The sequence below is a fragment of the Mus pahari genome, chromosome 11 (assembly GCF_900095145.1).
Source record: "Mus pahari chromosome 11, PAHARI_EIJ_v1.1, whole genome shotgun sequence".
Lineage (NCBI taxonomy): Eukaryota > Metazoa > Chordata > Mammalia > Rodentia > Muridae > Mus > Mus pahari.
The window spans coordinates 16,118,461-16,146,451 of NC_034600.1; positions in this window are offsets into that span (position 1 = coordinate 16,118,461).

A 27,991-nucleotide genomic window follows, 5' to 3' on the forward strand; every position below is an offset into this window, starting at 1 on the left:
GTCTTGGTTTCTGTTAGTAAGATTCCTATGTTTGCCTTTTGCCATCTGGTGATCTCTGGAGTTAGTTGTTATAGTTGTCTCTGGTTGGAGCTTGTTCCTCCTGTGATTCAGTTAACCTCTGTCAGCAGTACTGGGAGTCCAGTTTTCTCCTGAGTCTCAGCGGTCAGATTACTCTCTGCAGGGAATCTCTCTTCTAGCAGGGAAGTGCACAGAGGGCTGGCGTTCAGATCTGCCTCCTTGCCGAAGATGTAGGCCCCCAACATGGCCTGTGCCAGAAGATGTGTTCCCTCTATAGATTATTCACTCACCTGCACAGTCTAGCCACTGAGGGACCCTGGACACAATAAGACTCTCTCACCTGCTCTGGCAGATAGAGCCCTCACAGGTGGCCACCTTTCCTCTGGCAAGGAAGGTGCCCAAATTTCTGGAGCTCAAAATAGAGTTTGCCCCAGAAGTTTGGTTGCTTCTATCTGTCCTGAAGCTGTGTAGCTTCTGCGGTCCACACTCTTGCCAGTGCAGATTGGAGCCCAGAAGCTGTGTCACTTCTCCAGGCCGCCCTCTAAAGGGCAGTGGACCGGAGCAAAGATGGTTCTCCTTCTGGCTCAGGCCAGGAGACTGCTACCGGGTGGACACCCCTCCTCGGGCAGGAAAGGTGCAGGGTGAAGGTTCAGGCCAGGAGACTGCTCCAGGGCAGACACCCCTCCTTGGGCAGGAAAGGCGCTGGTTGACTGGAACCAGAAACGGGCTCCTTCCCAGAAGCTGTGATGCCTCTCCAATCTGCCCTCTCCCCGGCAGTGCACCGGAACCATTTAATTATTAATACAGCAGAAGAAAAGCTTTAAAGAGTTATAGACTTTGTCCTTTTTCCCTTGTGTGGGATAGGAAACAATTACAAATACATTGAACAAATATATTATTTTTTATGCCTGGCTTTATATCTTAATTTGAAGGAGAACATGGTGAATTAATAAAAATAGATGTAATAAAATTGATATGTTCTATGAAATTAGTTCCAAGTAAAGCTATGAACGAGCCAGTTGTTAAACTTGGCACTGCTGTTATATATCTTTAAAAGTATTTTTTATTTTCCAGAGTTGTTGTGTACGTTTGCAATCCAACCAACAATGGAGGAGTGTTCCTCTTTCTCCATATCCTCTCCAACATGTGCTGTCACCTGAAGTTTTGATCTTAGTCATTCTGATTGGTGTAAGGTGGAATCTCAAGGTCTCTTTGATTTGTATTTCTATGATCACTAAGGACATTGAACATTTCTATGGGTACATCTGAGCCATTCGGAATTCTTCAGTTGTGAATTCTCGGTTTAGTTCTATACCCCATTTTTTGTTTTTTGTTTTTTTTTTGTTTTTTTTGTTTTTTGTTTTTTTTTTTTTGTGTGTGTGTGTGTGTGTGTGATTAACTTCTTGAGTTCTATATATATTTTGGATGTTATCCCTCTATTGGATGTGAGGTTAGTGAAGATCTTTTCCCAATTATAAGTTGCCAATTTATCTTATTGATTATGTCCTTTGCCTTACAGAAGCTTGTACGATTCATGAGGTCCCATTTATCAATTCTTGATTTTGGCACATGAGCCATTAGAGTTCTGTTTAGGAAATTTCCCTCTGTGCCAAGAGTTCAAAGCTTTTTTCCTCTTTCTCTTCTATTAGATTCACTGTATCTGGTTTTATGTTGAGGTTCTTGATCCTCTTGGACTTGAGCTTTGTACTAGGTGACAAATATGGGTCTATTTTCATTCATTTCTATATAGACAGCCATTTATTGAAGATGTTTTCTTTTTTCCCATTATACATTTTTTTGTGTCTTTGTCAAAGATCAGGTGACAGTAAGTGTGTGGTTTTCTTTCTGTGTCTTCAATTCTATCCCATTGATCAATGTGCCCGTCTCTGTACTCATACAGTTTTTTATCACTATTGCTGTGTAATAAAGCTTGAGATCAGGGATGGTGATTCCTCCAGCTGTTCTTTTATTGTTAAGAATTGTTTTCACTGTTCTGAGTTTTTGTCTTTCTAGATGAATTTGAGAATTGCTCTTTCCATGTCTTTGAAGAATTGTGTTGGGATTTTGAGGGGGATTGCATTGACTCTATAGATTACCTTTGGTAGGATGACCATTTTTACTATGTTAATTCTGCCAATCCATGAGCATGGGACATCTCTCCATTTTTTGAGATTTTCTTCAATTTCTTTCTAGAGACTTGAAGTTATTCTCATACAGGTATTTTACTTATGTGGTTAGATCTACCCCAACATATTTTATATTATTTGTGGCTAATGTGAAGGAAGTTGGTTCCCTAATTTCTTTCTCAACATATTTATCCTTTGTATAAAGGAAATCTAATTTATTTGAGTTAATTTTATATCCAGCCACTTTGCTGAAGGTGTTCATCAGCTGGAGAAGTTCTCTGGTAGAATTTTTGGGGTCACTTATGTATACTATCATATCATCTGCAAAAATAAATAAATAAATAAATAAATAAATAAATAAATAAATAAACTTTATTTTTTTATTTGCCAATTAGTATCACCTTGATCTCATTTTGCTGTCTTATTGTTCTAGCTAACAATTCAAGTACTATATTGAATAGATATGGGGAGAGTAGGCATCCTTGTCTTGCCCCCGATTTCAGTGGGATTGCTTCAAGTATGTCTCCATTTAATTTGACATTGGCTGTTGGTTTGCAGTAAATTGCTTTCATTATGTGTATGTATGGGCCTTCACTTCCTGGTATCTCCAATACTTTTAACATGAAGGGGTCTTTTATTTTTTCAAATGCTTTTCAACATCTAAGGAGAAGATCATGTGACTTTTTTCTTTAAGTTTGTTTATATAGTGGATTACATTATTTGGATTTTCCTATTTAAACCAACCTTGCCTACCTGGGATGAAGCCCACTTGATCTGGGTGATTGATGCTTTTAATGTGTTCTTGGATTCTGTTTCTAAGTATTTAATTGAGTATTTTGCATCAATATTCATAAATGAGATTGGTCTGAAATTTTCTTTTTTCGTTGGGTCCTTGTGTGGTTTAGGTATCAGAGTAATTGTGGCTTCATGGAACAAGTTAGGTAGTGTTCTTTCTGTTTCTATTTTCTTATTTTCTGGAATAGTTTGAGGAAAATTGGTATCAGATCTTCTTTGGAGGTATGGTACAATTCTGCACTAAAACCATCTAGCCCTGTTTTTTTTTTTTTTTTTTTTTTTTTTTTTTTTTTGTCGAGAGGCTTTTAATGACTTCTATTTCCTTGATATGGGCCTGTTTAGATAGTTTATCTGCTCTTGATTTAACTTTGGTATGTGGTATCACTCTATAAAACCATCCATTTCATCTAGACTTTCCAGTTCTTCAGATAATTGGAAGTAGATCTACCTGAAGACCCAGCTATACCACTTTTGGGAATATACCCAAAAGATGCCCCACCATGCCACAGGGTCGTGTGTTCCACATAGTGGAAAATGTGGTTCACTTACACAATGGAATAATACTCAGCTATTAAGAATGAGGACATCCTGAGTTTTGCAACAAATAGAAGGAACTAGAAAATATTATCCTGAGTGAGGTAACTCAGACCCAAAAGCACATTCAAGGTACTCAGTAATAAGAGGATATTATCCAAAACAAACAAACAAACAAAAAACAAAAACATATAGAATACCCAAGATACAGTACACAGAACTGAAAAAGGTCAACAAGCTGAAGTGCCCAAGTGAGGAAGCCTCAGTCCCACTTTGGAGAGAGAAGAAAGCAATCACAAGTGAAGATGGAGGGGGGAACTGGGAGGGAAAGTAGACAGTGGGGCATTGGGGGAGAGGGTAATCTTATCTGGAATTGGGTAAGGGAAAAGGACTGAAAAACTGAGGGCCAGCTGAAAGAATGGAAACAGGCAACCTCAGGAAATAGGAGGTTGGGGGGAATCCTCCAGAAAATGCCAGAGACCTGGGAGGTAAGAGAATCCCAGGAATCAAAGGGAGGGACCTTAGATGAAATGCCTGACAGTTGGGAGAGGGAGCTAATAAAGCCTACCTTCAGCAGGAAGACAGGGATTCAAGTGAGGGATGGAGTTGCCATCCCACAGTCACATCTCTGACACTTAATTGTCCTGTCTCAAAGAATTACAGGGAAATGGAGAAGAGTCTGAGGAAAAGAAGGTCCAGAGACAGGCTCAAAGTGGGATCCAGCTCAAGGGGTGGTCCCAAGGCCTGACACTATTACTGAGGCTATGGAATGCTCACTAAAAGAATCTATCATGACCGCTTTCCGAAAGACCGAACAAGCAGCAGAAAGAGTCAGATGAAGATATTTGCACCCTATCAATGGACAGAAGCACCTGACGACCCCTTTTGTTGTATTAGGGAAGGCAGAAAGAAGCTGAGGAGAAGGGCGACCCTATAGGAGGACCAGACTCTCAATTAATCTGAACCCCCAAGATCTCTCAAACACTGGACCACCAAACAGACAGCATTCACCCGGTGATATGAGGCCGCCATATGATAGAGTAGTAGACTTCTAGATCTCTGTCCATTCAGAGATGAGCCACCTAGCCCTTTAGAGAATGGAGGCCCCAGGGAGTATAGAAGTCAGGTGGGGGTGGGGGATGAGGGCATCCATATGGAGACAGGGGTGGTGGGGACAAGGTATGAGATGTGGAACAGTTGGATGGTGGATTGGGGTAGCGGGGAATGGAATACGGAGTGTAAAAAATTTAATTAATTAAAAAAATAAACTTACAAAAACCAAAAGAGTATTTTTTCTTGCTAATATGCCCATTTTTCAATTACTTCTCAGGCTCATTTATGCAAATACTTTAATAGGTATTTCTGTGTCTTTTCCTTTCAAATTTTATCTGGAAACCTTCTTTTGCTGATCAAGTAATTAATACAATATTATAAATTTACTAGCATAGTTGCTTATTGTATTGTTGGTATTTTCTGTGGAGGTAAAAAGTCTTAAAAATAAGACATTACATATAGATGGAGGAATTTAGAAGTCACTATGTAGTGAATATATTTGCATGTACAGAATCATAGCAAGTATTCTTCAAATCATATCTACTTACTGTTTTATAATAGCTATTCTGTGAATACTAAACACATTGAATTCATATAACAGAAATGATTGACTTGCTAATTGGAAATGAAATTTATTAATTATTAGTATGGTTTTCATTTTTAAAATAATTTCATGCACAGTTTTTCATGTTTTCTCAGTAACCAGGTAGGAAGGAACATACAGTTTTACATCTCAGAAATGAAAGAATAGTCTCAGAAAGGTTAATAGATTTATTCAAGGTAGCCCAAACATTACATGATGAAAAACAAGAAGAGAACTACATGTTTATGAACATCTGGCTTGGTAATTGTTCCATCATTGTTATTGTTAGTTAAGATAGAAAGTGATAGAATATATACAGAAAGCAGTAGACTCAGAAGGACACCTCAGGCTAAGATTCTTATATAACTAGATTTCTATAGTACAAAGCAAAAGAGGAAATTTATATTTTTAAAAAGAGGTAAAATACCAGATTTATTTAGAGAAGGATTCTCTAGTTGAAAAAAAAATATTGTAGTCTTTATACTGGAATATGCTCATGGTTATGGCTTTTTATATATCTACACTAGAGCTGCAGAAATGTGAAGGAAGAAGATATAAATGAAAAGGTAGGGAGATGATTGAACAGTAAGATACAGAGAAACAAAGACTTCTCTGCATTTTGTTAGCATGAAGTCAATATCTCTTGCTCTGCTAACAGTACCCAAATATATTATTGGGAATTCACTTCTCTCCAGTTCTATATTCATGTATACATGAATTATATGAGGCTGAACAGATCATCTATGTCACCCTCTCCAAGGTTCAGGGAATATTGTAGAAAAGAGAACAGAAAGAACAGAAGACCTGAAAGATATGAATGTATTATATAAATATATCATCTGGATATGACAGAGTCATTGTACCTGTGAAGTCACTGCACATGTATATCCAGTACACAACCTGCATTAGACTTGGACCACCACGGAATGTAGAAAGGCTTATGAAGTACTATCCCTCTCTGAAGAAGTACTGATAATTAATGGTCCTTGGATAATGGGTGTCATATTCTTTAGTAGAATAGGCAATGATAAGTTGGTTTTGCTTTAGGAAATAAATTACTACCTATGTTTATGTAAGTAAGCCCCAGCTAAAACACATGGGTCACAAGCAAAGACATGAATGTAGAAGGGATACTTCTTGGAAGAACATTTAAAGTGAGTAAAGGGGGAATCATAGAGGATAATAGGTGTTGAAAGTAACTAAAATCCATTGTATACTTGTATGTAGATATTAAAGAATATAAAATAAATGTCAAAAATTCTTGGTTAATCTCAATGCATAGGAATAATCTGGTAATTTTTTTGAGCTGTAAATATAAGCTGTAGAAATGCATTTATATAATTACCATAGGCATGAAGGTTGTATAAAATACATATTTGCTACATAAACTGCAAAGTTTTACAATATCTCAACTCAATAATTGTATTTAAGAGCATTAAAATTATAATTTTCCTTGTAAACTTCCTAGAATATTATGTAACATACAACTTTAAAATGTTTAATAAATCTTGTGTAAACTAAGATAATTAATTCTGTCTTCATGGAGTGCCTATGGATTTAGTGAGTTCTGTAGGATGAGGATGTATTCAGTACACACTTATAAAAATGTAGATTCTTCATAATATCTACTGTCAGACAAGGATTGTGGTGTATGCCTGCAAGGCAGAGGCAAGAGAACAGCATAATGTGCCAGTCAACTTTAAACAATAGATAGATAGATAGATAGATAGATAGATAGATAGATAGATAGATAGATGATAGATAGATAGATAGATAGATAGATAGATAGATAGATAGATNTAGATAGATAGATAGATAGATAGATAGATAGATAGATGATAGATAGATAGATAGATAGATAGATAGATAGATAGATAGATAGATAGATAGATGATAGGTAGATAGATAGATGATAGGTAGGTAGGTGGATAGATAGATAGATAGATAGATAGATAGATAGATAGATAGATAGATAGATAGATAGAGACAGAAAGAAGTAAATTCAGAATAAGAGGTGCTGAGTGTCTTAGTCAGGGTTTCTATTCCTGCACAAACATCATGACCAAGAAGCAGTTGGGGAGAAAAGGGTTTATTCAGCTTACATTTCCACATTGCTGTTCATCACTGAAGAAGTCAGGACTGGAACTCAAGCAGGTCAGGGAGCAGAAGCTGATACAGAGGCCATGGAGGGATGTTCTTTACTGGCTTGCTTCCACTGACTTGCTCAGTCTGCTCTCTTATAGAACCCAAGACTACCAGCCCAGAGATGGCACCACCCACAAGGGACCTCTTCCCCTTGATCACTAATTGAGAAAATGCCCTGCAGCTGGATCTCATAGGGGCATTTCCCCAACTAAAGCTCCTTTCTCCGTGATAACTCCAACTGTGTCAAGTTGACACAAAATTAGCCAGTACAATTGACCCATTGTCAACTTGACACACAAACACATCACTAGTAAGCCTCAACTGGGCAGTGGTGGTGCACCCCTTTAATCCCAGCACCAGGGAGACAGAGGCAGGCAGATTTCTGAGTTCAAGGTCAGCCTTGTCTACAAAGTGAGTTCCAGGACAGCCAGGGCTATACAGAGAAACTCTGTCTCAAAAAACGAAACAAAAAAATTAAATATTCTTATAAAAGACTATAGATAAATGAGACAGACTAGATAAATCTTAGACAATGGCTAAAATATAAACCAATTTATTTTAACATGAAATATGAAGGAAAGAGGTATAATTAGACAATTGCCCCTTGAGGTAAAATAGCAATTTATACCTCTTAGTAACATAATTTATTGTGGCTCTAGAAGTTAAATATCGAAATTTGGTGAACATTTTTAAAGGATAAAGGGAAGTGTTTAATAAGGAAGGGTGAGTAAATAGTCAGACTTATCTGTATGAAAAGAGGAATGCAAAGTGAATGGTGCCCTGAGAAGCATTTGTAACAGTGTGACAGTGTTCTCTCAATAACTGAAAGACCAACCCTTTAATTATTCCATGGTATCTTATTATAGATGGATACCATGAAACAATCTGACTCATATTTTATTTTTAGATGTTTATATTATATTCTTTTGATAATGTCCTTGCATTATTTATGACCAATTCTTAGATATAGATATGAAAGTGGAGTGGTAGGTTAAAGTTTAAGAATACCTTAAAAGCATTTGAAATATAGTATAAAGTTGACTTCAAGATTCAGACTTTATGTTATATGATTTTCTTCAATCAAGTTAATATAAACATTTTGAGCACAGTTGAAAGTAACTCATGATGTTTGAAGGGTAAATGTATTAAGTGTGCTTGGACTTAGAGATATTATAATTTATAATGGAATACTATAGTGCAATAACTTTAAAATATGGGAAGTGTCTATATTTAGTATAGAGTGGAGTGAATGCAATCAGTTCTCTAGGACCCTTCAATAGGCATTATTCTTTTGTTTTGTTTTGTTTTGTTTTTGTTTGTTTTTTGGTTTTTGGTTTTTGAGACAGTGTTTCTCTGTATAGCCCTGGCTGTCCTGGAACTCACTCTGTAGACCAGGCTGTTCTCAAACTCAGAAATCTGCCTGCCTCTGCCTCCCAAGTGCTGGAATTAAAGGCATGCACCACCACGCCTGGTTCATTCACTTTTGTTTTGTTTTAGTTTTGGTATGAACATAAACACAAACCTTTTAATACTTCAAGTTTTACCTTGGTTATCTATTCTGACCCTCCTGTCCTTTTGTCTGTGGCTACTGCTGATCTCAATATCTCCCTCTTTTTGGGGGCAGTCTCTCTGTAGTCTAGGCTGGGCTCACACCAGAGTTCTTTTTTCTCTGATCATGTATTATTGGCATGCTCCACCGTGGCTTGTGATACTCTTCTGAAGTCGGAGCTAACATTTCCTAGATGTCTGCAAATCCCAAGTCATGAATGAAATATCTATGTCTATAAAAATGGTGCTAAGCAATATGAAAGAAAATCTTTAGAGGAGGAGTAAATGCTTACAAACATTACTTTAGCTATATTAGGGGAAAGAAGAGAAACAGACATACTCTTTTCTGAACAGTAGAATTATCAGCAGGTTCCTTGTGTGGACTTATCTATTTTTTTAAAACTTCCAATCTATTTGTGATAAAAGCTAAAAATCATTTCACATATACCCTACATTTCTTCACAAAGAAGCAAATAAACAACTAGGGCTAGATGTAAAGCTATTTCTTTGATATTATGCTTATTAATCTCTTTCTATAGGTAGAATATATAAATTTGAAATAGCCATTGTATCTAATATAAAAATAAAAGAGCTTTTATACACTGATGTTGATGTGAAATCTACTTTAAGCAACTGCGTGACTCCATCATGCTCATTAAATTTAAGATCGAAAATACATACTGTATGTATACCAAAAATAAAAATAAAAAAAAATAAAAGGAATAACCCAGTGAAGAAATGAAGAAACAATAGAAGTCATATGGAATTCCAAAGCACAGAGAGGAAAACCAACCAAGAATCTGCAAGTATGGAGACCATGCAACTAGTCATCTGAGACGTGCATGTAAGTGGAGATGACCTTCATTGTTGCTGGAAAAGGTCTTGATGTACATTTAGAACTGAAGATGTACATATGAACTGAAGAATTTAGAAAATATTTGTAAATAAACATAGTATGTATAATGAACATTTTAAGTTCATATTTATTATTTTCCTAATGCTTATACTAAATCAAAATTTAATTGTGTCCATAGCTATGGAACAATTTCTAATCTTCTTTTAACAATCTTTTCAAATATAATATTTAGTACTTCTCATTACATTTTAATATAAATGTTAATTATACCATGGCTTACAGTATAAAATGGTCAATGAGAGGAGCATAAAAATGAAATATTTAAATATAATTCACACAAGTAAAATTTTTTATGCCACCATAAAGAATTCAGATTTCAAGAAATATTCATGATAATATTAAATAAAATATAAATGCAAATATGACAAGAGGCGCAACTTGAATATGAGGAAAATATACACTAGAAAAGGACAGAATCGATCCAAAAGTGAATTTACATTTATTTGAAGCTTATATAATAGTAGTTTTAAGTTAACTATTTATAGTTTTTTGAGTTTTCCAAACAATTTTTTTAATTTGATATTTCCATAAAGATAAATATCTGTTTTAAATACAAACAAAAACTAAATATTCTTCTCTGGATGAAAGTAACTCATCTGCAAAATTATATACTACTCAAATTTCAGAGTACTCAATAAGGCAAGAAAAATTAATTTTATTTTATGGTACAGAGGTTCAAAATTAGAGTCATGCTTTGTGTTTTTGATGTGAATATTTCTCATATTGGCACCACAGCAGAATGTACACTACTTTGCATTTTTAGTTCATTTCTCTTAGCATTACCTGACCTTATGCTTGATTTACATAATTTAAATGATTCTTTTGAGTGGCATGCAGTTGCATAATTATTCTTTTAATTGCAGTTATTAACTTGTTTGTATAATAGCAGATAATTTGAATAGATCATTTCACCTTTTAAATTTTGCAGCTTCATAAGCAATATAGAGAAAACTATATCAAAATGTTAAAATTATAATGGCAGACATAACGAGAACTATTGAGAAGCCTTTACAGTGATAGGCTTGTCTTTCTCCTCTACACGCACAGAGGAAATGCTGTTCTAGTTAAGTATGAAAATAAAGTACTATTTATCTGTTATAGTTTTTGTAAGTTGTAGAAAATCATTCACCAAAAAAGCATGAATAAGTAAACAAAAGTAAAGCATGTTAAGTTGCTTGACAATATTAGACAGAATGCACTTTTTCTTATCTTAATAAAGAATTTTCCTTTATATGAAAAACTGAGAACCAAATGATGTATTAGTAAAACAGATCAGCTCAACTCCAGGTAAATATATAACAATCGTATTCAAATTTAAATGGATGCTGATTGTATTTTCATTCCTGCAGTTCTCTACATGCAACAATCTTCGCTTCTATTAATCCTTAAAATTAAAATTGCTATCCATTATTTTCACTTCCAGATTTATTAACACAAACGGAAAGTTGTTAAAAAATGGTAGCATTTATCAAGCTAAATTTTCGTAATTATTTTCCAAATAGACTAGCACTAAGGTTTGTGGAGACAAGGCAAATGTCAAATCCCCCACAAGGAATGGAAGATGGTTCTTTAACTTATGATTCAGAGTCTAGAGAGCTAAGTCTGGGATGTTATAGTTATCTTGTCTTCCTATAATTAACTAATACTTCGTAAATATACCTGCAATTTTACATAAGGAAGCACTTGCTCTACTGCCACAATTGTATGTGTTAAAGAGGTAGTCTAGGTATAGATGGCCGAGATATATCCTACTCACAAAGAGCTTGTATTTTCACTTTCTACCTGATGGCTTTGTATATTCAATTTTTCTGCAAATAAAAACAATATTGACTCATTGTAAGCAACAAAATGTGGCACATAGATAATTCTCCCCGAAGGACCAGGTAAGGGCAGGTGAGAGGAGTTTAATAAAAGGTGGAAGATTAAGGTTTAACAGGAACATTTGGAGCCCTGAGTCAAAATTAGAAAAATCCCCAGCGTAATGCTCAGCTGTGGTTTTTTGTGATGGTCTCCATTTTCTGTAAAGATATTTGTTTGTTGTTTTTTGTTTATTTATTTACTAACTTATTTTTGCTGAGGGGTGGTAGCTATGTTTATTTGTGGGTGTAAGATACAATTTATTACCTAGTAAGGAATCATTATACTATAGAAAAGTGGCAGTAGGTATTCTTTTAAGATCCATGACCTCACTAGCCCCATGTAATGGCTTATGTTTCTGGTACTGTTATGCCAGTTTTGGAATCATTCTTGAACCCCGAAATACCACCAAGGAGTCAATTCTGATGAAATCACACTAGAGACTTTATTCAAGCTCGAGCTTGGGCTCACCCACCATTTTTGGTGCAACAGGACAGGAGGTTGAAACCCCTTGCTCTCAGCTGGACAAGGTTATATAGAAAATGGTGAGCAAGCAAGAGGGTGACTAACCTGTCAAATATCCTGAATGACTATTGACAGGTGAGTGTATGAAGCAAAACCATGAACAATCACAAATGCTCTGAAAGAACATCTGGAACTATCAGACTAAACCTGATGGGCTGTTGCTAGGGAGTAGCTAGGGAATAACTCTGGGGTATGTGTCTCCTCCTAGAACTTGAGGTTCAGCTGCAGGTTAAGTTCTCAGACCCTTTTTCTTTTAAAATGGAAGCCAGTTCCAAGATGGAGTAGGTTTGGTCTCTCAGTACCAGGCATGATTTTTCTCCTGTTGAGTAGGGCTTAAGGCCAATTAGACAACTGTTGGTTGCTACCAACATGTGAGTACCACTTACTGGACCTTTTTGCATATTTTATCATGCTAGAAACTGCAGTAGTCGTTCATACAGGTTGCACCTAGGATGAACTGTTTGTTTTCTTTCTGTGCCAGTTTGAATAGTGTTTTCTGTAACCATGAATGATAGATTGCAGGAAAGTAATTTTCAGGTCAGATCCAGCTGAAGTCTTACAAAGCCTGTGCCCTAAATGTGCAGTGTCTTCAGGAAGAGAGATCCACCCTTGATCCAAGACTAAAGGCAACCAAGTCCCAGACTGTTTTGGGGGTTACTTGGACTACCCTGACCAGATGCTGAAAAAGAGATTTCTTTTGGCTAGTACTGTTTTTTGTGTTTGTTTGTTTGTTTTGGTTTTTTTTTTTTTTGCTAGTTTATAGTTCTTGCAAGAAGCATTGTCAACCTAAGCAATTTAAAGTGTGTGTGTGTGTGTGTGTGTGTGTGTGTGTGGTGTACATACACATATATTTTGTGGTGCATAATTTTAGGTGAATATAAAACAATGTAATTCCTCATGGCTTTATTAAACAATGTTGGGATTATTTGTCTCTTGTCCTGCCTTCTCTTTCTGTATTGACTTCTAGATGTTCCTTCTACTTAATATATGGTTCCTACGTACATTCTTAGTTTCTGTGGTTACTCAATGCTATAGTCATTCCTCACATATAAGGATTTGGACCTATAATCCACAAGACACAGATGAGAGTAAACATATGGCATGTGTCTTTCTAGGTTACTTCACTCAATATATTTTCTGGGTCCATCTGTTTATGAGAAAATGTCATGATTTTGTTTTTCTTTCCAGCTGAACAATAGTTCATTGTATATAAGTACACACCTTAATTGTACACTCATCTGTTGAAGGACAAATTGTAAATAAAGCAGCAATGATCATGGCTGAACAAGTATCTGAATAAGGATGGAGAATCCTTTGAACATATGTCAAGGTGTGATAGATCTGAATCAAGTAGAAGATTTATTTTTATTTTTCATTTTTGTTGTTGTTGGGTTTTTGTTCTTGTTTTTGTATTTGTTTGCTTGCTTTTTGAGGGTGCTTCATGCTCATTTCCAGAGCAGCTGCACCAGTTTTTATTCCCGTAATCAGTGAATGAGGATCCTCTTTCTCTACAATTGCCATTTTTTTTTTGTCAGTTGTTTCTTTGAACTTGGCCATTATGACTAAATTCTCAAAGTTGTTTTATTTTGTATTCTCTAGTTGCTAAGGATGAAGAACCCTTTTTTTTGAGGTATTTCTTATACATTTTTATTTCTTCTATTGAGAAATATCTGTTTAGATCCCTAGCCCAATTTTTAAATAGGTCATTTGCTTCCTTAACTTATGTGAATCTTAAATATTAGTCCTCTGTCAGATGTATAGAAATGAGTAGATCATGGCAAGTTCAGCCCCAGCAACACATCTACACCAAAAGCTACACCACAGCTCCTATATCTTTGAAAAGATGTTGAAAGGTTGTTAGAGCCATAATAACAGGAGATTCTGTTGTAAAACAGTCTTCCATAGAAATGGTTGCATAAACAGGACTGGAACAATGACAATATCAATGAATATGTAGATATGTAAAGAAGAAAATTTCCAACCCTTAGATAAAGAACTATGGACAACTGACTGCTAGAAAAAAGAGAGTTGGCCTCTTCCAGGTCTGAGTCCTTTTTTTGGTTGTCTAATGCAAACTGGACAGCCTCAAAATCATATACATACAAACAACAAAAAAGCAGACTTGGCAGGATATATTTACATATATATTTGTGTATATAAATCCATATGTAAGAATGTTACAATAATAAAGAAAATGAGGCTGTCAACTTGAGAGGAGGGGTATGATTGTGACTGAAAGGAGGAAGTGATGTAATCTATTTCAATTAAAAACATTAAAAACAAAAAATGAAAAGAGAACAATCAATCATTATACTAGACAGTATCATCAATGCTCAGTAAGACAAATCTGGTATACCTCTTTCCCTCTGTTATCCTGGTAAGTTAGGAAGCAAGCCACTTCTGTCGATTTTGCATCTCTCCCACCGGTGCTTGTATGCTATAGTGTCCTTGCTTTTCTAAACTTAAATTAGAATCCCATTAGCTACAAATTCAACTATTACAATATTCTTATAGCAGAACTCCTTTCTCACTGTTGAACACTTATAAATTCTTCAAAAATCACTCTGAGATTAAAGTGTGACAATATTAATTTCTTGCTTAACATCACAGACTCCTTATATTAGCTCTTACATTGAAAACTACAGAATATCTAATACTGAACAGGTTTTGACCTACAAAGAGAGCAATCCTCTAATGCATCTGCTGAAAACTTCTATAAGGAGGTTTTGAACTGGAGAATACAAATACCCATCTAAAATGGCATTCAAGTGAAAACATTAATTATCTCACGTAAAATATTTATTTTTCAAAGTTATGCTACATAGCTTCCCTTTTGGAAGCTGTCTTATTATTTTCGCTCACCTACCCTAAGTATAATCAACCATTAAGTAACCCTCTAAGTAACAGCACTTATTATCAGAGATGATTGCTATCATAATATTTGTTTGTTATGTTTTTATAATAACCTAGGCAGTAACAATTTATGGTTTATTGTGGTGTTCCTAGAGCCATTCTAAGCAAGGAGGTTGATTTTGTTCATAGTTTCAGAGTTCATCCCATGGTTTCTTGGTCAGAACATCATGGTGATAGAAACATAAGGAAGCAAAGATTTTTTTCATTTGAGATAGACATGAAACAGAGAGTACAACAGGGCCCAGGGACCAGGTACAACTTCTGAGAAACACCCCAATGAACTAATTCTTTCAGGTGAGTACACCCCCTCAACTTCCAAGATCCTCAAAATACAGCGCAACCAACCAGGGGCAAAAGCATGTTCAGTCTGCTTTACTTGGCCTGAACTATGGATGGCAGAAGGAAGTTCTCAGCAGAGAGTATTTACTTTTTTTTTTTCAATTTCACCCACAGTAAAAAAAGTAATAGTTAAAATTGTTGCCAAAAGAACTCTCATTTTCTTTGAGGATCTAGCAATATAAAGAAACATTAATTCTGACTTCATGATAAAGTTGCCTTGCTTGTTAACTAGCCATAATCAGTACAAAATTACTAGTCCTCAAAAACATTTCTTTTTTTAAAATTGGATATTTTATTTTACTTGCATTTCAAATGTTCTTCCCTTTCTCGATTTCCCCTCTGCAAACTCCCCTTCACATCCCCCCTTCCCCTGCTTCTATGAGGTTGCTCACCCATCCACTCCCTCCTCACTACCCTGGCATTCCCCTACACAGGACCAAGAGTCTCTCCTCCCATTGATGCCAAATAAGGCATTCTCTGATACATATGCAGCTGGAGCCAGGAGCCAGGAGCAGCCTGGGACAGGAGCCTTCCAGTTTCCTTCTGCACCCAGAGCTGATCCTGTGCCACAGGGCTACATTCACAAATACCACCAGAAAGATGGTCTCCCAGGGGTGCTGACACACCTGAAAGTACAGGAAAGCTCACTACTTCTCTTCAAATTCCTGACCCAAGAGGGATCCTCCCAGAGCCATAGGAAACAGGAACCAAGAAAAAGCTGGGGACATGATCCTGGTTTCTGTCTGAACCCCAAAACTGACTCTTTACCACAGTTCTCCATACCTAAATTCTTCCCTGAAAGAACTGGTATCTCAGGAGTACTGACACAGGGGCTTGTAGGAGGGAAGAGCCACAGGCAGACACAGCAAGAACAGCTAACACCACAGATAACCAGATGGTAAAAGGCAATGGCAGAAACATACACAACAAAAACCAATGCTACATGGCACCATCAGAACCCCCCAGAACAGTGAACCCTGGTTACCCCTACACACCAGAAAAGCAAGACTCTGATTTAAAATCACATCTCATGATGATGGTAGAGTACTTTAAGAAGGACATAAATATCTCCCTTAAAGAAATACAGGAGAATACAAGTAAACAGCTAGAAGCCTACACAAAAAACCCTTAAAGAATTACAGGAAAACACAAGCAGACAGGTTAAGGAAATTACCAGAGCCATACACAATCTAAAAGTGGAAATAGAAATAATAAAGAAATCACAAAGGGAGACAACCCTGAAGATAGAAAAACCTAGAAAAGAGATCAGGAGTCATAGATGTAAGCATCACCAACAGAATACAAGAGATAGATCAGGTGCAGAAGATACCATAGAAAACATTGACAAAACAGTCAAAGAAAATGCAAAATGCAAAAAGATCCTAACTCAAAACATCCAGAAAATCTAGGATACAATGAGAAGGCCAAAACAAAGGATAAAAGTTGCAGAAGAGAGTGAAGATTCCCAACTTAAAGGGTCAATAGATAGCTTCAACAAAATTATAGAAGAAAACTTCTTTAACCTAAAGAGATTCCCATAAAAATACAAGAAACCTACAGAACTCTAAATATATTGGACCAGAAAAGAAATTTCTCCCATCACATAATAGTCAAAATACCAAATGCACAAAACAAAGAAAGAATATTAAAAGCAGTAAGGGAAAAAGATCAAGTAACATATAAAGGCAGACCTATCAGAATTACACCAGACTTTTCACCAGAGACTATGAAAACTGGAAGATACTGGGCAGATGTCATACACACCATAAGAGAACATAATGGAGAAACATGATATCCCATGACAAAAACAAATTTATGAAATATTTCTCCACAAATCTAACCCTACAAAGGATAATAAATGGAAAACACCAATACAAGGAGGGAAACTACACCCTAGAAAAAGCAAGAAAGTAATCTTTCACCAACCCCCAAAAAGATAGGCACACAAACATAATTCTACCTTTACAAAGAGTAACAGTTATTATTCCTTAGTATCTCTTAACATCAATGGAATCAATTCCCTAGTAAAAAGATATAGACTAATAGACTGGATATGTAAACAGGACCCAGCATTTTGCTTGCATACAGGAAACACACCTCAGTAACAAAGACATACACTACCTCAGAATAAAAGGTTGGAATACAATTTTCCAAGCAAATGGTCTAAAGAAACATGGAGTAGCCATTCTAATATCAAATAAAATTGACTTTTAACCAAAAGTTATCAAAAAGGATAAGGAAGGATGCTTCATACTATTCAAAGAAAAAACTACAAAGATGAAATCTCAACTCTGAACATCTACACTCAAATGCAAGGGCACCCACGTTCATAAAAGAAACTTTACTAAAGCTCAAAGCACATATTCCAACCCACACAATAATAGTGGGAGACTTTAATACCTCACTCTCAGCAATGGACAGAACATGGAAACAGAAACTAAATAGAGACACAATGAAACTAACAGAAGTTATGAACCAAATGGATCTAACAGATGTTTATAGAACATTTCATCCTAAAGCAAAAGAATATACTTTCTTCTCAGATTCTCATGGTACCTTCTCCAAAATTGACAATATAATTGGGCTCAACAGATACAAGAAGATTGAAATAATCCCATGAACCCTATCAGATAACCACGGATAAGGCTGATCTTAAATTCCAACAAAAACAATGGAAAACACATACACATGGAAACTTGACAATGCTCTACTCAGTGATAACTTGCTCAAGGATGAAATAAAGAAATAAATTAAAGACTTTTAGAATTTAATGAAAATGAAGACACATCATACCCAAACTTATGGGATACAATGAAAGCAGTGGTAAGGAGAAAACTCATAGCTCTAAGTGCCTCCAAAAAGAAACTGGAGAGAGCTTACATGAGCAGTTTGACAACATACCTGTAAGGTCTGGAACAAAAAGAAACAAATACACCAAAGAGGAGTAGATGGCAGGAAATAATCAAACTCAGGGCTGAAATCAACCAAACAGAAACAAAAAGAACTATATAAAGATCAATAAACCTAGGAGCTGGTTCTTTGAGAAAATCAACAAGGTAGATAAACCCATAGCCAGACTAAACAAAGGGCATGTACTGGATAGCTTTGTGTCAACTTGACACAGCTGGAGTAATCACAGAGAAAGGAGCTTCAGTTGGGGAAATGCCTCCATGAGATCCAGCTGTAAGGCATTTTCTCAATTAGTGATCAAGGGGGGAGGTTCCCTTGTGGGTGGTGCCATCTCTGGGCTGGTAGTCTTGGATTCTATAAGAGAGTGGACTGAGCAAGCCAGGGGAAGCAAGCCAGTAAAGAACATCCCTCCATGGCTTCTGCATCAGCTCCTGCTTTCTGACCTGCTTGAGTTCCAGTCCTGCATCCTTTGGTGATCAACAGCAGTTTGGATATGTGAGCCAAATAAACCCTTTCCTCCCCAACTTGCTTCTTGGTCATGACGTTTGTGCAGGAATAGAAACCCTGACTAAGACAGGGCACAAAGACAGTTTCCAAATTAATAAAATCAGAAATGAAAAGAAAGTCATAACAATGAAAACTGTAGAAAATCAAAAAAATCACATCCTACTACAAAAGTTTGTACTCAGCTAAATTGGGAAAAGTGGATGAAATGGACATTTTTCTAGACACATACTGGGTACCAAAGTTAAAAGAGGATCAGATAAACCATCTAATCAGTCTCATAACCCCTGAAGAAATAGAAGCAGTCATTAATAGTCTTCCAATCAAAAAAAGCCCAGGACCAGATGTGTTTAGTGGATAATTCTATCAGACCTTTAAAGAAGACCTAATACCAATACTCTTCAAACTATTCAACAAAATAGAAACAGAAGGTACCCTACTCAATTCATTTCATGAAGCCATAATTACATTTATACCTAAACCACACAAACACCAATCAAAGAACGAAAACTTCAGACCAATTTCCCTCATGAACATTGATGCAAATATACTCAATAAAAGTCTTGCCAACAGAATCCAAAAATACATGAAAAAAATCATTCACCATGATCAAGTAGGGATTATCCCAGGGATGCGGGTATGTTTAAATATAAGGAAATCCATCAACGTTATCTACTACTTAAACAAACTCAAGAAAAAAAAAACACATGATCATTTCATTAGATGCTGAGAAAGCATTTGACAAAATACAGTATCCCCTCATGTTAAAAGTCTTGGAATGATCAGGAATTCAAGGCCCATACCTAAACATAGTAAAAGCAATAAACAGCAAACAAGTAGCCAACATCAAACTGAACAGAGAGAAAATTGAAAAAAATCCCAGTAAAATCAGGGACAAAACAAGGCTGCCCACTTTCTCCCAATCTGTTCAATAAAGTACTTGAAATTCTAGTTAGAGCAATTAGACAACAAAAGCATGTCAAAGGGATACAAACTGGACAGGAAGAAGTGAAAATATCACTATTTGCAGATGATATGATAGTATGATACTTAAGTGACACCCAAAACTCCACCAAAGAACTACAGCTGTTAAGCAACTTCAGCAAAGTGGCCAGATATAAAATTAACTCAAACAAATCAGATCAGTAGACTTCCTCTACTCAAAGGAGAAACAGGATGAGAAAGAAATTTGGGAAATGATACCCTTCACAATAGTCACAAATAATATTACATACCTTGGTGTCACCAAGCAAGTAAAAGATCTATATGACAAGAACTTCGAGTCTCTAAAGAAAGGAATCAAACAAGATCTCAGAAGATTGGAAGATCTCCTATACTTGTGGATTGATAAGATTAATATAATAAAAATGACTATCTTGCCTACAGCAATCTAAAATTCAATGCAATCCCTATCAAAATTCCCAGTCAATTCTTTATAAAGTTAGAAAGAGCAATTCTCAAATTCATTTGGAATAACCAAAAAAACCCATGAGAGAGAAAACTAGTCTCAACAATAACAGATCTTTTAGGAGAATCTGCATCCCTGATCTCAAGCTGTACTGTAGAGCGATAGTGATAAAAACTGCGTGGTTTTGGTACAAACAATTAGATGAATGTAGTAGAATTGGAGATCTAGAAATGAACCCACACATCTATGGTCAGTTGATCTTTCACAAAGAAGCTAAAACCATCCAGTGGAAAAAAGACAGCATTTTCAACAAATGGTGCTGTTCCAACTGGTGGTCAACATGTAGAAGAATGGAAATTGACCCATTCTTATCTCCCTGTAAAAAGCTCAAGTCCCAGTGGATGAATAACCACCACATAAAACCAGATACACTGAATCTAATAGAAGAGAAAGTGGGAAAATTCTGGGACACATGGGCATAGGGGAACAGTTCTTGAAGAAAACACCAATGGTTTATGCTCTAAGATGGAGAATTGATAAATGGGGCCTCATAAAATTGCAAATCTTCTGTAAGGTAAAGAACAGTGTTAATAGGACAAAATGGCAACTAGCAGATTAGAAAAGATCTTTACGAACCCTACGTCTGATAGAGGGCTAATATCCAATATATGCAAAGAACTCAAGAAATTGGACTCCAGAGAACCAAATAACCCTATTAGAATATGGAAACAGAACTAAACAGAGAATTTTCAACTGAGGAATACTGAATGGCTAAGAAGCACCTAATGAAATGTTCAATATCCTTAGTCATCAGGGAAATGCAAATCAAAACGACCCTAAGGTTCCACCTCACACGAGTCAGAATGGCAAAGGTCAAAAATTCAGATGACAGCAGATGCTGGCAAGGATATGGAGAAAATGGAACACTACTCCATTTTTGGTGGGATTGCAAGCTGGTACAAACACTGTGGAAATCATTCTGGTGGTCCCCCTGGAAACCGGACATAGTACTACCTGAGGACCCAGCAATACCACTCCTGGGCATATACCCAGAAGATGCTCCAAAATGTAGTAAGGACACATGTTCCACTATGTTCATAGCAGTCATATTTATAATAGCTAGAAGCTGGAAACAACCCAGACGTCCTTCAACCGAGGAATGGATACAGAAAATGTGGTACATTTATACAATCAAATACTACTCAGCTATTAAAATCAATTACTTCTCGAAATTTGCAGGCAAATGGATGCAACTTGAAAATATCATCCCAAGTGTGGTCAGTCAGTCCAAAGAACACACATAGTATGTACTCAGTGATAAGTGGATATTAGGCTAAAAATTCAGAATACCCAAGATTCAATTCACAGATCATATGAAGCCTAAGAAGAAGAAAAAAGAAAATGTGGGTGCTTCAGTCCTTCTTAGAAGAAAAACAAAATACTCACAGGAGCAAATATCGAGATAAAATGTAGAGCAGAGACTGAAGGAAAGGCCATCCAGAAACTACCCCACCTGGGAATCTATCCCATATACAGCCACCAAACCTGGAAGCTATTGTGGATGCTGGGAAATGCTGGTGATGGAAGCCTGATATGGCTGTCTCCCAGAGCCTGACAAATGCAGAGGCAGAAGGTCAAGGTCACAGTCAAACATTGGACTGAACCCGGGGGGTACCCAATGGAGGAGTTGGAGAAGGGACTGAAGGAGCTGAGGTGGTTTGCATCCCCATGGAGGGAGCAACAGTGTCAATATGCCAGACCCCCTGCAACTCCTGGGGACTGGACCACCAATCAAGGAATACACATGGAATGTCCCATGTCACTGGCCACATATGTAGCAGAGGATGGCCTTGTTGGACATCAATGGAAGTAGAGGCCCTTGGGCCTCAGGGTGTTCGATGTCCAAGTATAGGAGAATGCCAGGGTAGGAGGATGGGAGTGCGTGGGTGAAGGATCACCTTCATAGAGGCAGGGGTGGCAGGTGTGATAGGGGGTTTCTGAAAGTCTGATCTGAAGAGAGGAAAACATTTGAAATATAAGTAAATAAAATGTCAAAAAAAAAAAAAAAAAAAAAAAGAGTCCCTGAGCTCTGTCCAATGTTTTGGCTGTGGGCCTCTGAATCTGTTTTAGTCAGCTGCTGGATTGAGCCTCTCAGAGGACAATCATGCTAGATTCCTGACTGCAAACATAACCGAGTGTTATTTATAATGTTATGGATTGGTGCTTGTCCATGGGATGGATCTTAATTTGGGTCCGTTATTGGTTGATCATTCCTTCAGGCTCTGCTCCATCTTTATCTGTTCTTTCATTTCTTGTAGACAGCACAAATTTGGATCAAAAGTTTTCTGAATGGGTTGGCATCCTTATCTGTGGGCCTGGGTACCAGAGGTTTTCCATGAAGATCTCTGACCAGGCCTGGTGCGAGGGTTCCCGATAAGAGAAGTGAATTAGGGCAGGGAGGAGGAGTTGCTACCCTGCTTCCGGCTCCACCTCCATCTCTGCCATGCTGTAATTCCATGCACCCTGCGCTGAGTTGGGTCAGAGTGGGCCAACAAGAAACCGACTAGCCAGTGAGGAGTGCAGTAGCGCTTCGGGAGAGCTTGTATCTCCCCAAGTATTACAGCTCTTAGGACAAAGGCTCAGAAGATGGAGTAGTTCTTGCACATCTTTTATTCCCTGGATAGGACTTACACACAGTTTGGGGGATGAGTCAGGGTTTGACAGCAGGTATGCCTCATCAGCTTGGAATGAGAGTTTGGGGAAACCTTATTTGCATGTGGGAGGGCTTGGTGCAGCTACTACTTGATTGATGCCACATATCTCTCTCCAGGGGGGCTGTGGGAGGCTGTAGCTGACTGGAACCAGGTGCCCAGGAGGCATGGCTGAGCTCCTACCTCCCATGAAGGTGGAAATCACCCGCCAGCATTCCAGGGGTTCCAGACCTTTGCTCAACCAGGGACCAGGCTATCTGTGCACAGCCCACCACCCCACACTTATCTCTCCACCAGGGTTCTTGCCTGGCTACAGGAGGTGGCCTCTATAGATTCTAAATCCCCATTGCTATGAGTCTCATCTAAACTCACCTCCCAAGAATCCTGGGAGACTACTCCCAAGGTTTTTGGCATGTCCTGGAGATGCCTCTACCTCCCTACCAGCCTGCAAGCCACAGATCTTCATTCTCCTGGCCCTCTGGCCATCTTACCTGTCTCTCCATATACCTAATCCTGATTCTCCATCCTCACCCCAAACCCCCATCCATTCTCCTTTCCAGTTCCCTCCCTTCATCTGCTTCCTATGACTATTTAATTTCCACTTCTAAGTGAGATTCAAGCATCCTCACTTGGGCCTTCCTTCTTATTCAGTTTTTTTGAGTCAGTAGAATGTTGTGTGGTTGTCTTGTACTTTATGGCTAATATATAGTTATAAGTGATTTCATACTATGCATGTCTTTTGGGGTCTGTGCTACTACAGTCAGGATGATATTTTCTAGTTCTATTCATTTGCCTATAAATTTTATGATGTCGTTTTTAATAGCTAAATAATATCCCATTGTGTAAATGAATCATATGTTCTGTATCCATTCTTCAGTTGAGGGGCATCTGAGCTGTTTCCAATTTCTGGCTATTATGAATAAAGCTGCTGTGAATGTATTGTAGCATGCGTCCGTGGGGGGTGGTAGAGAATCTTTTGAATATATGCCCAGGAGCAGTCTACAGCTGGCCTTTAGGTAGGACTACTCTCAATTTTTTGAGAAATCACAAAATTGGAATCTCAGAGTTATTTTCATTTTCATTTCCCTAATAACTAAGGATGTTGAATATTTCTTTAAGTGCTTCTCAGCCCTTCGAGATTCATCTGTTGAGATTCTCTGTTTAGCTCTGTACCCCATCTTTAATTGGGTTATATGGTTTGTTGATGTCTAATTTCTTGAGATCTTTACATATTTTGGATATTAGCCCTCGGTTGTATGTAGGGTTAGTGAAAATAGTTTTCCAATTTGTAGGGTGCTATTTTGTTCTATTTACAGTTTCCTTTGCCTTACAAAGGTTTTTCAGTTTCATGAGGTCCTATTTATCAATTTTTGATCTTAGAGCCTGAGCCATTTGTGTTCTGTTCAGAAAAATGTCTCCAGTACCAATGCGTTTAATTGTGCTTCCCACTTTCTCTTCTATGAGATTTAGTGGGTGGATCCAGATTTTTGTTTATTTGTTTTGTTTGTTTGTTTGTTTTTGTTTTTTTGTGTGTGTGTTTTTTTGAGACAGGGTTTCTCTGTCTATCCCTGGCTGTCCTGGAACTCACTTTGTAGACCAGGCTGGCCTCGAACTCAGAAATTTGCCTGCCTCTGCCTCCCAAGTGCTGGGATTAAAGGCATATGCTACCACGCCCGGCTACTGAAAAAGATTTTACGTGGCATATAAAGCCCAGGAGATCTCAGCATTTAAGAAACACTATACTGAACATTGCATTCCAAGGAGAAATAGCAATGAAAGACATTTGTGTGCATATGTGCTCACTTGCTCTTAGAAGCAAAGGCACCAACTGAAAACTACAAGATAGTCCAATAGCCAATTATTCAATTCATGGGTTTGAAAGATGACTCTACCATATTGCATTTCCAGAGGACCCAAGTTCAGATCCCAGCAATCACATGGCTCAAAAACACCTGTAACTTCAGTTTCAGGGGTCTCATACTTTCTTCTAGGTCACGTTCACACTCACATGAATATGTGTATAAATACATACTCAAAATAAAATTGTTAATTTAATTTCCACTGGTTACTCATGACTTTGTTTTTAGAAAGTTTACACAAATTTATAGTGAACTAAAATATTGCAAACTGCAATCCTTCTTTTTGAGGGAGATTCTCTACTCAGAGGTGACCCATGATATTTAAGGGAGGATTTACAACCACTCACCCTTATTACATAAATTAGAAATTCCACTGAAAATAGTGGAGCATGAATCCTTGCTATATGTTGGAGCATCTTTTGTGTATATGTCCAGGAGTGGTATAGCTGGGTCCTAGGATAGTACTATGTAATTTTCTGAGAAACCTCCAAACTAATTTTCCAAAGTAATTTTCTGAGGAACCTCCAAACTAATTTCCACAGTGGTTGTACCAGCTTTCAATCCCATCAGTAATAAAGGAGTGTTTCTCTTTCTCTACATGCTCACCAGCATTTGCTGTCACCTGAGATTTTGATCTTAGCCATTCTGACTGGTGTGAGGTGAAATCTTTGGGTTTTGATTTGCATTTCCCTGATGACTAAGGATGTTGAACACTTCTTTAGGTGATTCTCAGCCATTCAGTATTCCTTAGTTGAAAATTCTGTTTAGCTCTGTATCCCATTTTTAATAGGATATTTTTGGTTCTCTGGAGTCCAATTTCTTGAGTTCTTTGTACATATTGGATATTAGCTTTCTATCAGATGTAGGATTTGTAAAGATCTTTTCCCAATCTGTAGGTAGCTATTTTGACCTGATGACAGTGTCCTTTGCCTGTTCCACTATGTTCATAGCAGCCATTTTTATAATAGCCAGAATCTTGAAACAACCCAGATGTCCCTCAACAGAAAAATGGGTACAGAAAATGTGGTATATTTACACAACAGAGTACTACTCAGATATTAAAAATAAGGATGACATGAAATTCACAGGGAAATAGATGGAACTAGAAAATATCCTGAGTGAGTCACAAAAAGAACACACATGGTATGTACTCACTGGTAAGTGCATATTAGGCAAAAAGCTTGGAATACCCACAATATAACTTATAGACCATATGAAGCTCAAGGAGGATGACCGAAGTGTGGATGCTTCAGTCCTACTTAGAAGGGGGAACAAAATAATAATGGGAGATAGAGGATGGGAGGTACTTGGAAGGAAGGGAGGAGGGAGAGAGGGAAAATTGGGGGCAGGATCAGGTGTGGGAGGAGATGGGGGGAATTACAGAGTGTCAGGAAACTGAACAGCGGTATGTAGCAATGGAGGATGGGGAAGTGGAGTATCCAACAGAAAGTCCCAGACTCCAAGAAAGCAAGAGACTCCCAGGCCCCAACAGGGATGACATTAGATGAAATACCCAGCAATGGGGAGAGAGAACCTGTAGAGACCATATCCAAAGGTTAGGTACAGCTTCCAGTTGAGGGATGAAGCCTCCCAACCTTCTCAAACATTTTAAGCCAGAAATACTCCTGCCTAAAGAAATACAGGGACAAAATGTGGAGCAGAGACTGACAGAAAGGTCATTCAGAGACTGTCCCACCTGGGGATCCATCCCATATGCAGCCACCAAACCCCCCATTATTGCTGATGCCAAGAAGTGCTTGCTGACAATAGTCTGTCAGCTGTCCCCTAAGACGCTTTTCCAGAGTCTGACAAATACAGGTGTAGATGTTTGCAGCTAACCACTGGACTGAGCAGGGACCGCAATGAAAGAGTTAGGGGAAAGATTGAAGGAGCTGAAGATGTTTATAACCCATAGGAAGAACAACAATATCAACCAACCAGACCCCCCTAGAGCTCCCAGGGACTAAACCTCCAACCAGAGTACACATGGAGGGACCAATGGTTCCACTGCATATGGAGCAGAGGGTGGCCTTATTGGGCATCAATGGGAGGGGGACCCCTGGGTCTGTGAAGACTTGATGCCCCAGTTAGGAGAATGCTAGGACAGTGAGGCAGGAGTGGATGGGGGGGGTCACCCTCATAGAAGCAGGGGGGAGGAAGGTAGGATAAGGGATTTGGAGAGGGGAAACAAGAAAGGAGGATAACATTTGAAATGTAGAAAAATAAAATAGCCAATAAAAATTTTAAAAATTCCACAGAACAACAATTTCTCAACAAATGTCTGTCTCCTCTCCTCTATACTTTTGAATTAAGCAACAAGCAGAAATGACATTAGTATATAACTAGAACTTGCACAAGTGTCTCCTGAACTACTCATGATGTGGTCTGGGAGGCTGCAGAGTCAGAATACAGTTACCAGAATGTATCATATCATATCATATCATATCATATCATATCATATCATATCATATCATATCATAGAACTTAGAAGCCTGGATAGTGGAGCTGAAACAAACACATGCACACAGTCATATGGAGCACACAGGAGTTGCTTTGGTCAAGGCTGAAGTCATTTCTAAAATTCAGGTTGTCAATACAGGTAAAGCAGGAGTAAGTCTAGGTAGACTCAGCAGTGGGTAATAAAAGTGTTCATGGAGAACATAGACACAAAGTTCAGTACTAAGTCAGCTGCAGGATGGTATTAATAGAGAGGAGTTTGGATAGCCAGGGTTCCTATTTTCTCTCAAGTATTGTCATTAAGCCCTCCCAGAGTGGGAAAACTACAGAAGAACCTGGAAATGAAGCAGTAGAGCTATTAGTTACCATTAACTGCAGAGACTGCAGCCCAGACAGACTTCTGAACAATGTCTTCACCCCACTTCTACCTCTCAACACACTCCCACTCTTTGGCCCTCTGTCACACACTTTTCTGGGTTTCTCACTACATCAATGAGAGTCCTCCCAGAACCTTCATGAACACACAGGTATTTCCTGACTCTTCTAAACAAGGACACATTGACACTGTTTATTAGCCAGCAGCCAGCAGCCTGTCTGTTTTTTCTTTTTCTGTTCATTTCTGACTAGCTATTTGCTTTCTCCTGACCACCAGCTTGCTCAGTTCACCAATACACCCAGTGTACTCTTGGACTCACATGCTTTCCACATTACTTACATTTTCCCCCTTTTTAACAAGTGTTTTTATTATGAGCTCTCTAAATACATAAGCTTCAAGTGGACTGTGAATCTC